At 43.9% G+C, this 11,483-nt stretch overlaps 1 long non-coding RNA gene across 1 annotated transcript in view; it reads right to left on the reverse strand.

The window, feature by feature from the left end:
• Nucleotides 1-359: 359 nt before the first annotated feature.
• LOC149971382 (uncharacterized) overlaps nt 360-11,483 on the reverse strand; it is a 170,005-nt gene continuing 158,881 nt past the window's right edge. The window contains exon 3 of the long non-coding RNA XR_016492240.1: nt 360-485. This is a non-coding gene — a long non-coding RNA (uncharacterized LOC149971382). The remainder of the gene's footprint in view (nt 486-11,483) is intronic.

Genomic DNA, 11,483 nt, shown 5'->3' on the forward strand with positions numbered 1-11,483 from the left:
GCCAAATAACAATATAATGTCATGATTCACGTTAAAACAAAGTTGAAAACAAAGATGTTTCATGTAGATTTATGTAGATTGGTTTAATTAAATCAAATCAAATCACATTTATTTATATAGCCCTTCGTACATCAGCTGATATCTCAAAGTGCTGTACAGAAACCCAGCCTAAAACCCCAAACAGCAAGCAATGCAGGTGTTGAAGCACGGTGGCTAGGAAAAACTCCCTAGAAAGGCCAAAACCTAGGAAGAAACCTAGAGAGGAACCAGGCTATGTGGGGTGGCCAGTCCTCTTCTGGCTGTGCCGGGTGGAGATTATAACAGAACATGGCCAAGATGTTCAAATGTTCATAAATGACCAGCATGGTCGAATAATAATAAGGCAGAACAGTTGAAACTGGAGCAGCAGCACGGTCAGGTGGACTGGGGACAGCAAGGAGTCATCATGTCAGGTATTCCTGGGGCATGGTCCTAGGGCTCAGGTCCTTCGAGAGAGAGAAAGAAAGAGAGAATTAGAGAGAGCATATGTGGGATGGCCAGTCCTCTTCTGCAAGAGGACAATGATACAGTACAATCTTTATATGAAGAGTAATGGCCCTGTTTGTGAGTATATTATATAAAGTGACAGAGGTAGTGGCGCAGTATTTGGGGCTATTTTCTGAGTTCAGTGTGGTCATCTATGTCCATAAAATGGATCTTACCGTGGCTGGCCAATCTCTCGCTTAGACTGCCCTGGTTGCTCTGTCTGTGCTAGAGGGGCCTAGGCGCTGCTGAAAGCCTGGGGTAAGGATTTCTCTGGGCATGGGAGGTCAGGGCAGCCTGTCCTGCATGTGTGCTCACAGAGATCCCCTCATTAGGCAGACCCAACGGTGTGATGATCAGCCTGCACTACCCACCACCTGAGCACCACTCTCCTCTTCTCTCCTCCACACAGCTGCTGCCGATCCGTCATCCACGCTGAACACAGCACCCAGCTCCTCTGGAGGCAATGTGCACAGGCACGGGCACGGGCACGGGCACAGGCACAGGCACAGGCACAGGCACAGGCACAGGCACAGGCACAGGCACAGGCACAGGCACAGGCACAGGCACAGGCACAGGCACTGTGCACACGCATGCACCTACCCAATAGTCCCTCTGGAGGTAGGTTGGTCCCTATGCACAATGCTGATTCTAAAGCAGTTTGTCATATAGCAACACACACAGACACACTGTTAGATTCCTTTTCCATTTCACTCTCGTGTCATATCCCGTCCCGCCAATCCAAACGCTTATTTATGCAGTCTGTGTTTCACTGAAAACATTATTCGGCGTCCTCTGATAAAACGGTAGGCGGTTGATGTGTACGGACGTGACTCTGGGAGACCCAATTCAGCAGACGCAGCTGCAACATGAGATGTGTAATGTGTGGGTATCTCTCCCGGTGTCACGCTATTGCCAGGTTTTTCAGGGACTCAGTGTGAATTCATTGGCAGGCATCTATAAGTAGCTGACACCTGTGTGTGTTTAAAGAGCTCCTAATACAGACAATACCATGCATCTGAGGGTCTCCCTGAAACAGCTGCTTGTGAGTATATAACAGCAATTTCTAGCCGTGTGTTTGAATGCATTAGCTGTTTTAGTTATTTCGATGTAGATGAGATATTTGGTCTATGTAAGAGGACTCAGTAGAGCATGCTGATCTGTGTAATACTGTACTGTACAGAGAAATTGATCCGTGTGTAAGAATCCCCTGCTGGATAAGGTATTTGAGAATCTGTGGTGAGAGACCACATGAGATCACTCCATCCATCATCCAACCTCCCTCCATGCACACACACACACACGCACGCACACACACACACACACGTGCACACAAACACGCACGCAAGCTCGCGCATGCACGCACACACACACACACACACACACACACACACACACACACACACACACACACACACACACTAACACACTAACACACTAACACACATACACACACACTCTCCACCTGAGACCTTCACATACAGTAGATGAACCAAACCACCCACGTCTCTCTCTCTCTCTCTCTCTCTCTCTCTCTCTATCTCTAGATAGTTCAGATCCTTCAGTGTCATTCCGGTTCACCTGTTCTGTTGTATTGTTAACATATGTTAAGGTTGAACACTGACAGTTTTGAAGCTTCAATGAGGCTTACACAAGTGTTTGAGTTCCTTGAAAGCATATGTAAATCCCAATGTTGGGATAATTAACACTTTGTACAATATGTAAATAATAATGTTAGAATTATATTAGAATATGTGATGTGTAGAAAAATGCAATATTTTTTAAAATTTGTAATGCACAAACTTAACATGATGAATAGGAATTACATTAACTCTCACGGGTGGGCAAAAATAACTACCTGAAAGCTAGGTCCCTAATAAGGCACACCTAAGGATTACATTCAAAAAGACCCAGCTGCTAGGTCAACCCAGCATGAAAGTACATAACAACCCAACTGATGGTTAAAGGAATTCCATCAACCCAACAAGTTGGGTTATTCATACAGCCCAACTGACTGGGTCAAAATAACCCAGTGTGTGTTCTGTCCAATATTTACCCAGCGCTGGGTTACCAAATAGCTCAAATTGGGTTGTTTTTAACCCAACATTTTATTGAGTGAACATAACAGCGAGCAGACAGCATTCACACACATTATTTTCCTCCCCAGACTTCTGTTGGCGATGTGTTATTCAAAGGTGCTTCACAACCTTGTAAGAAACATGTGTCCCTCCACTACAGACAGGTAGTATTATTGGCACTTTGCCTCCCTTAGATGATGAAACGGCTGACATAAAGATGGATGAGTGGATGTAACAGCTAGGTCTTCTGGAAAGTGGACTTGGACAGACAGTCTCTTTGGCTGGACCAATCACTTTCGTGACTTTCACTTCCTTCACTTTCACTTTCATGACTGTGTAGGCAGTTTTGTAGGGGGGTGTATAGGCAGTTTTGTAGGGGGGTGTGTAGGCAGTTTTGTAGGGGGGTGTGTAGGCAGTTTTGTAGGGGGGGTGTGTAGGCAGTTTTGTAGGGGGGTGTGTAGGCAGTTTTGTAGGGGGTGTGTAGGCAGTTTTTTAGGGGGGTGTGTAGGCAGTTTTGTAGGGGGGTGTGTAGGAAAGTTTTGTAGGGGGGTGTGTAGGCAGTTTTTTAGAGGGGTGTCGGCAGTTTTTTAGGGGGGTGTGTGGGCAGTTTTTTAGGGGGGTGTGTGGGCAGTTTTTTAGGGGGGTGTGTAGGCAGTTTTGTAGGGGGGTGTGTAGGCAGTTTTGTAGGGGGGTGTGTAGGCAGTTTTTTAGGGGGGTGTGTAGGCAGTTTTGTTGGGGTGTGTTCACAAAAGGGTACGGTAAGTACAGTTTTTTACAATCACTTTGGCACTAATTTCAGAACCTTGTGGTCATTTTTCAAAACTCTATTTTTCAAAACTCAAAACGGTTATCACTTGTAACACAGGCTGCCCAATGTTCAAAACATTGCATTGTGCATTCATATCTTTAAAGAAACCTTGCACTTGCAGAATCATTGGTTCAAATAATTTATCATGAAATACCATAGGAACATTCATTTAGATCACCCACACACAAGATACCAATAGTTTCACTGTGCTGTTGTTCTTCCAATCATTAAATATTGTAGTACAAAATATGTGACACATGTTTCATTATGCTACTACACATAAATACATCACTGTAAAAGGACTAGTAGAGAGAATACTACAAACACAGTAGAATCATTGGACAAAATATGACATTTATTGATGGAATACAATAAAATCACAACATAGGTTTCCTTGAATCAAAGCTGTAAAACATCACTGCAGTGTTCCTCACCTGGCTTACTGTAAAATATCACTGCAGTGTTCCTCACCAGGCTTACTGTAAAACATCACTGCAGTGTTCCTCACCAGGCTTACTGTAAAACATCACTGCAGTGTTCCTCACCTGGCTTACTGTAAAATATCACTGCAGTGTTCCTCACCAGGCTTACTGTAAAACATCACTGCAGTGTTCCTCACCAGGCTTACTGTAAAAAGCAAAACAAAGGTTTTATTACTGTACTTCTATATTTCCTTCAACTCTGTCTTGTGGATTTGGCCACAGGTTCTCATCCACATCACAATGGATGTTTTCATTAGCCAAACATCTTGGGAAGAATCTTCGGGCATGGCGAATCCAGGCCCGCCGTGATGTCATTGCATGTGTCATCCAGGCCATGGAGGAGGGAGGCATGTTCGTGAAGTAGCCTTTCATATACCTTCCACCTCCATGTGGAGAAAAATTCCTCAATCGGGTTAAGGAAAGGAGAGCATGGGGGTAAGTACAGGGTGGTATATTGTGGTTGGGCCTGAAACCATGCTTGCACCATTTGAGCATGATGGAACCTGACATTATCCCACACACTGACATAGGTCATGCCATCAGCTCTACATACCTGATTTAGCTCATCAAGGAAGGTTACATACGAACAGCGAATCATGTGGCTGCCTGCAACTCAATATATAGAGTATATAGAGTAGAGAGCTTTAGATGTTGTTCGACCAAACACTAGAACAGGCAAGATTAGTAACTTTGACCGTTGTATGATTGTTGATGCCACACATGGTGATTCCAGCATCTCAGAAACACCTGCCCTCCTGGGATTTTTGCACACTACAGTCTCTAGAGTTTACAGAGAATGGTGCGATAAACAAAACACATTCAGTGAGCAGCAGTTCTGTGGGGAAAAACACCTTGTTAATGAGAGAGGTCAGAGGATAATGTCCAGAATCATTCAAGCTAACAGAAAGGCCACAAACATTCAAATAACAGCTGTTTAAAACAGTGGTGTGCAGAATGACATCTCTTAACGTACAACACCGTGAATAATTCAGGCTGTTGTGGAGGCAAAAGGGGGTCTGGAAAAGTAGTACATGGGACCATAGAAACAGTGTCTGATAAAGAATGATGTTGAAATATTACATCCACAGATAATGTAGTCCAATTGGTTCATATCCCACGGTAATTGGTGTCAAAGGATCTCGTTATCCTGAAACTTTCACGATCTAAACATAGAATATTGTTTGTCAGTTTTCAAGAAACTATGCATTAAGAGTAATGCAACAGTTACTTATCATTTTGAGCAGTTGTATCAATTGATAGTTAGATCATTGTAATGAAATGAGTAGACAGTCATCTCGGATGTAATGTGTGAATTGCATTTTGAAATGGTAAAACTTTGATGTTAAGTTGTGTCATTTTGAACAGGTGATTTTAGTTCAATGAACAAATGATCTTAGCTTTATGTGTATTGTATCCAGTCAATTGGAAAAAGTGTTAGAGTTTTGAAAAATGTGCATTATGATCATTGATTGTGAGTTTTGAGAGCTTTGAAAAATGACATCAAGGTTCTGAAATTAGAGCCAAAGGGATTGTAAAAAACTGTATGCAGGACTGTATGTTAGTATGAGTGTGTAGATAATATTGCCATAATATGCACTGTATGTAACATGTAAACAATTATACTGTAGTTTCAATGATGAAATCTAAAGTGCTGTCCTTTGGGTTTCTGTGTATGTGTGCGAGTAAGCAGTATGTATTGGTGTGTGTGTGTGTGTGTGTGTGTGTGTGTGTGTGTGTGTGTGTGTGTGTGTGAGTAAGCAGTATGTATTGGTGTGTGTGTGTGTGTGTGTGTGTGTGTGTGTGTGTGTGCGCACGAGTAAGCAGTATGTATTGGTGTGTGTGTGTGTGTGTGTGTGTGTGTGTGTGTGTGTGTGTGTGTGTGTGTGTGTGTGTGTGTGTGTGCGTGTGTGTGTGTGTGTGTGTGCGAGTAAGCAGTATGTATTGGTGTGTGTGTGTGTGTGTGTGTGTGTGTGTGTGTGTGTGTGTGTGTGTGTGTGTGTGTGCGAGTAAGCAGTATGTATTGGTGTGTGTGTGTGTGTGTGTGTGTGTGTGCGTGTGTGTGTGTGTGTGTGTGTGTGCGTGTGTGTGTGTGTGTGTGTGTGCAAGTAAGCAGTATGTATCGGGTGTGTGTGTGTGTGCGTGTGCGTGTGCGTGTGCGTGCGTGTGTGCATGTGTGTGTGCGAGTCAGCAATATGTATTATGTATTGGTGTGCCTTTGTGTGTGTGTGTATGTGTATGTGTGTAAGCAGTATGTATTGTTGTGTGTGTGTGTGTGTGTGTGTGTGTGTGTGTGTGTGTGTGTGTGTGTGTGTGTGTGTGTGTGTGTGTGTGCGAGTCAGCAATATGTATTGGTGTGCCTTTGTGTGTGTATGTGTGTATGTGTGTAAGCAGTATGTATTGTTGTGTGTGTGTATGTATGTGTTCAAGTAAGCAGTATGTGTATTGGTGTGTGTGTGTGTGTGTGTGTGTGTGTGTGTGTGTGTGTGTGTGTGTATGTGTGCGAGTAAGCAGTATGTATTGGTGTGCCTTTGTGTGTGTGTGTGTGTGTGTGTGTGTGTGTGTGTGTGTGTGTGTGTGTGTGTGTGTGTGTGTGTGTGTGTGTTTTACTGCTAGAGTGTAGCTCTCTCTTCCATCGCTCCTCGCTCTCCTGATTAAATCAGCAATCCAGATAAATTGTTGGTCTGTTTTCGCAGCAGACACAATGAGTAAATTAAAAGCAGGCGCTGACAGAGAACCATATGGTACAAGTCTCTGGAAGAGGGGAAAAAAGCAAAGATTAATTGATAATAGCTAGCTCCTTCACCACCTCCAACAGGGGTTTGTAGACGCTGGCGGAATTTTAACAGCAAGCTCATACTCAAAAACCCAGGAGGGAACAGCCAGTCCCAGACAATATGGTTCCCTATGTTGATAATGTTGCTTTCTTAATTTTGTTAAGCTCTCCATATTGAAAGTGATGCTGAAGACTTAAACAAGTAGCAAATCCCTCATGTGTGAGAGAGAGAGAAAGGGAAAGAGAGTGGGAGTGCTCATAGCACAGTGGGATGTGTCTGTGTCTGTGCAAAGCCACAGGAACCACACCAGTGGAGGCTGCAGAGGGGAGGACGGCTCATAATAATGGCTGGAATAGAGTCAATTGAATGGCATCAGACGCATGGAAGCCATGTTTTTGATGTATTTGACACCATTCCACTAATTCTGCTTCAGCCGTCACCACGAGCCCATCCTCCCCAATGAAGGTGCCACCAGCTTTCTGTGAACCACACCCACCTCTACAGATACTGTGTTGCTAATAGATGTGATAAGAAAAGAGATACAGACGTAGGATCTTAATTTGAGACAGTTTGCTATGGTAGTAAAATAATGCACTAACAGGAATTGTGTGGATTACAATTTATTACAAAATAATTTAGGGGTTGATACATTTTTCATTAGGGCAAATCAAGTGAGACATGTTAATGTGGAAACTTCAAATACACGAGTGTGCAGGGAAATTCCTGCAACAGGATGGACAAATTAAGATACGGCATCTGTAAAGAGGAAGTTAGATATATGGCATCTGTAAAGAGGAAGTTAGATGTATAGCATCTGTAAAGAGGAAGTTAGATATATAGCATCTGTAAAGAGGAAGTTAGATATACGGCATCTGTAAAGAGGAAGTTAGATATATAGCATCTGTAAAGAGGAAGTTAGATATATGGCATCTGTAAAGAGGAAGTTAGATATATGGCATCTGTAAAGAGGAAGTTAGATATATAGCATCTGTAAAGAGGAAGTTAGATATATGGCATCTGTAAAGAGGAAGTTAGATGTATAGCATCTGTAAAGAGGAAGTTAGATATATAGCATCTGTAAAGAGGAAGTTAGATATATGGCATCTGTAAAGAGGAAGTTAGATATATAGCATCTGTAAAGAGGAAGTTAGATATATAGCATCTGTAAAGAGGAAGTTAGATATATGGCATCTGTAAAGAGGAAGTTAGATATATAGCATCTGTAAAGAGGAAGTTAGATATATGGCATCTGTAAAGAGGAAGTTAGATATATAGCATCTGTAAAGAGGAAGTTAGATATATGGCATCTGTAAAGAGGAAGTTAGATGTATAGCATCTGTAAAGAGAAAGTTAGATATATAGCATCTGTAAAGAGGAAGTTAGATATATGGCATCTGTAAAGAGGAAGTTAGATGTATAGCATCTGTAAAGAGGAAGTTAGATATATAGCATCTGTAAAGAGGAAGTTAGATATATGGCATCTGTAAAGAGGAAGTTAGATATATGGCATCTGTAAAGAGGAAGTTAGATATATAGCATCTGTAAAGAGGAAGTTAGATATATGGCATCTGTAAAGAGGAAGTTAGATATATGGCATCTGTAAAGAGGAAGTTAGATATATAGCATCTGTAAAGAGGAAGTTAGATATATGGCATCTGTAAAGAGGAAGTTAGATATATAGCATCTGTTCCCAACGTGCACATAATTACAGTGGATGTGTCAAATGTTAGCATCCACCATAGGAGAGAGCAGGTAACTTATAACCATAAACCTATGCTATATGTAGTTATGCTATGCTTTGTTTCTCCTTCGGCGTTACGGACCAGCTGCTGTGGTGGAGTAAGGCAGTGTATTTCCTTCCTTCTAAACACAGTCAGTGAGGTATAAAGATCCATGTTACTCTGTGGCGTTGTTTTCTCCCGCCCACTGTGAGTGTCAGTGGTCAGTGACACGGTGTGTTGGTGTTGACCTCTCCAGCCTGTGATTGGTTGTAATGATGATGGTGTGGTGTTAGTGGGGTCTCTGGTGTAGGGCCGCAGGGCCAGCCAACCCTAGGCTGCAGAGCTGCAGAGATGGAGGGATCCTCCCTGGGCTGAGGCAGCGAGAGAGAGAGAGGCCACTCAGGGGAAATGAGCCCTCTCCACTCATAAACAGATTCATCATCAGGCCTGACAAGCCACGCACCGCATAAAGATGAGCTTAAGTGCAGAGGGAGGGAAGAAGGGGGGGGGGGGGGGGGGGGGGTGGAGAAAGGAGGGAGGGATAGGGAGAGAGAGAGGGGGAGTAAATGGGGGTAGAGAGCAAAGGAGAGATGATGTTCAATCTGAGTAAGGTGGAGATGAATAACAATAAAAACACATGCTGCAAGGACAGTTGTAGTAGCAGAAGCACGCATATAATAAGTGGATATTTCATGGTGAAACTGGCATAGTATTGTTGTATTTTATGTTTGACCCCACCCACTTCCCCTGCCTCTCTCCACATAGGGACAGAGTGGACTTTTCAGGTGCACTTACTGTCATGTGGTTCGGTGATACAAACTAACACAGAGGGATGCTGACAGAATAGCATGTTCCTTCCATGGTGGAGGTGGACAGTAGAGGTGATGGGTGATGGGTACAGGGTGTGCAGCAGAGGGGGCAAGGGGGTCTGGGCGTGGTGGAGCAGAGAGAGCAGCCAGGCAGCAGAGGAGATGACATGGACCTCTGAAATGGAGGAGCGGAGGGGAGCCGTACATCGGACTGACAGCCCATAATTATGGCCCATTTTCAGTCATTAAACTATGAAGAGTGAGCAGCACTCACACAGGGAAGGGCCCTGATTTATAATGAAGCCCCCTCCTGTCTAATACACACACACCCACACACGGATGCACATACACACATGTGCATGCACGCACGCAAACATACACATGCTCCTACCATACATGATTACATTCAAAATACCCAATTCTAAAAATGTATATATTCAGATAAAAGAAGGGACTAAAGACAGAGAGAAAGGGGGAAAAGAAAACCGTCCCAGTTGTTCCATGACAACAATGCCCATCAGTAATTAAATTTGTCTTCCACTTCCTGTTTACTACAGACTAGTCTGGTTTTATCCAGTTGGTGAGAGGCAGCTGGAGCTGTCCACAGCATGGAGGTGCTGAAAACAAAACGAGTCACTTTCAAGAGTTACTGTCCTATGTGTGACCAAACCCTTTAGAGATATGATCTACCTACAGCAGTCTGTAGAGTAGACAGTCCTCTCCCTCATCTATCCACCCATGCTGCTCCTCTTCTGCAGGAGCCGGTTGTTTGTTCTACCTGCTCCAGGGCAGGTGTACAGTAGAGCTTTGGGCAGAGCTTCTGTCAGAGTCAGGCTGTTTGATGAGCCACACCCCCTCTCACCCTCCCAGCCCCCAACCCTTCTGTTGTCAGGGGACCTCCATTGCCTTTGAACTACTCCACTGGCACCTTGCAATGATCAAGCTTGGAGCTGCTCCTCATATGAAATATTGAAAAGACAGAAGGGACATATTCTAGTAGTCTATGTGGGCCAGGAGTCTGGAAGAGAGAAACAAAAGAGCAGATCAAGGAAAGAGAGAGAGGGAGTTATGGGAGGGAGAGGGGAGGAGAGGAGAGGAGAGGAGAGGAGAGGAGAGGAAAGGAGAGGAGAGGAGAGGAGAGGAGAGGAGAGGAGAGGAGAGGAGAGGAGAGGAGAGGAGAGGAGAGGTTGAGGGAGTTATGGGAGGGAGAGGAGATGAGATGAAAGAAGATGAGATGAGAGGAGAGGAGAGGGAGTTATGGGAGGGAGTGGAGATGAGATCTGAGGAGAGGAGAGGAGAGGAGAGAGGAGAGGAGAGGAGAGGAGAGGAGAGGAGAGGAGAGGGCAAGGAGCGGAGAGGGAGAGGAGAGGAGAGGAGAGGAGAGGAGAGGGAGTTATGGGAGGGAGAGTAGAGGAGCTCTGATCCTTGTTCTGAATCCAGTGTGAGTTATAGTGGTTCCTATCTCTACAACAGCTTCACATTGTCTGTCAGATTTTCTTCACAGTGTCTGTCAGATTGACAGAGAATATAACACTGCTTTTTGATTTTAAAGATGTCAAATTTACCCCTCTACCAGCTTTAAAGCGTCAATGAGCAGTTAAAAAATAACTAAGCTGAAAGATGGGGTTGGAGACATGTAACCACACTCAAATTCATAGACAGAGGTATCGATGCAAGGACTGATCTCAAAAAAAATGTTTAAACCATGTTTTGAGGCTATATAGTGTTTGTTTACAGACATTGGAGTAAAACAAACTTGTATTGTAGGTTCTGTTGGGGTTAAAGGCAAACATGTTTCTATTTCTATGCTCTGTGGAGGAAGCATAACTTTACCGAGGCACACCACACACCACACACCACACACCCCAAACAACACTTTGGAGGAGATTATTTGTGTGTCTATGTGTGTGTGTCTATGTGTGTGTGTCTGTGTGCCTTTGCCTGGTTGAAGTCCCTATCAAGTCCCTCAGTCAGTCAGTCCCTCAGTCAGTCAGTCCCTCAGTCAGTCAGTCAGTCAGTCCCTCAGTCAGTCAGTACCTCAGTCAGTCTGTCAGTCAGTCAGTCAGTCAGTCCCTCAGTCAGTCAGTCAGCCTTGGGTCTCCCCTCTGGAGTCAGGATTCGTTCCCAAGCATCACAAGATAGAAATGATTTGTAGATGGTCTACATCTGTCTGTTGACTTTCAACAATAAGGTGTCTATAGTCCATCTATAGATGCTCAACACACCATCTGTGGACATGTTACTGATAGTTTGCAGCGCATCAACAGATGGACTACCAAACAAAGTGTT

The sequence above is a fragment of the Oncorhynchus mykiss genome, chromosome 26 (genome assembly GCF_057628025.1).
Source record: "Oncorhynchus mykiss isolate SJ-2025 chromosome 26, ASM5762802v1, whole genome shotgun sequence".
NCBI lineage: Eukaryota > Metazoa > Chordata > Actinopteri > Salmoniformes > Salmonidae > Oncorhynchus > Oncorhynchus mykiss.